Source organism: Etheostoma spectabile, chromosome 12, assembly GCF_008692095.1.
Source record: "Etheostoma spectabile isolate EspeVRDwgs_2016 chromosome 12, UIUC_Espe_1.0, whole genome shotgun sequence".
In the NCBI taxonomy this organism is placed as follows: Eukaryota; Metazoa; Chordata; class Actinopteri; order Perciformes; family Percidae; genus Etheostoma; species Etheostoma spectabile.
In genome coordinates, this window is record NC_045744.1 from 30,432,058 (window position 1) to 30,433,092 (window position 1,035).

Here is a 1,035-nt window from a genome sequence, read left to right on the forward strand (position 1 = left end):
TGAGTTAGAAAAGCAGAAATTAGGAATTGTTTAGACTAAAATAAAAGGAATGTACAGTATGTTGATGGATAATCACAGACTGGAATATGTCAACTTTTACTAAATACTATTTGGAACTATTTCTTTTTTTCCAAATGCTATAAAATTGAATAAGACTCCAAAATTACCCATCAAATTCACTCCAAAGAGCGTTGTGTGGAATCAATTATGTTATTTTGGGTAGTTACAACTGGGTGGTTAAAAAAAACATTGATATAGGAAAAATGGGTCAATTTGACCCGAGGACAACATGAGGGTCAAACAAATATCAGTCGCGATCGAAAACTTTGTTCCAATGGCTACCTCAGTTTATGTCAACCTATAGATGACGTAGTAATAAAGTGATTTGGATGATAACACGATTGTGTTGTTTAGCACTGGCAGTGGTCACTGAAGAGTGAGACATCTAAACACAAAAAATTCTTACTGTGAATACTGAAGGTGCTGTCCTACTGGTGAAGCAGCGCAGGAAAGAAGCTCTGGAAGCTCTGGAAAAATCAAATTTTAAATAGTGATGTTGAGAGTAATATCACATAAACACAACTCACAGATCTCGCTGACCACAGAAAAAAATGCACTCAGTTGTTCTAGATAAGACTGACAAATACAACCAACACCGACACAGGTCAACAATGACTCGGTTTACCCATGACCAGTGTTGAACAAGATACTTTTAAAAAGTAATTAGTTACAGTTACTTGTTACTTCTTCCAAAAAGTAACTAAAAAAGATACTCAGTTATAAATTATAAAAGTAACTAGTTACTTCAGAAAGTAACTTGAGAGTTTTTTATTAAATTAACATACATTTTTAAATGCTCAAATGTGACCCCACCTCCACCCCTCTTTAATTGATCTTAAAATACATGTGCATGTTCCATTATTGATGATAAATCTGAATATTATAATGAAATGGACACTTAATACAATACATTAACAAAAACAATGTACACACATCTACACTATTTTAATGTTGCTGTGGGACAAAGTGAGACTA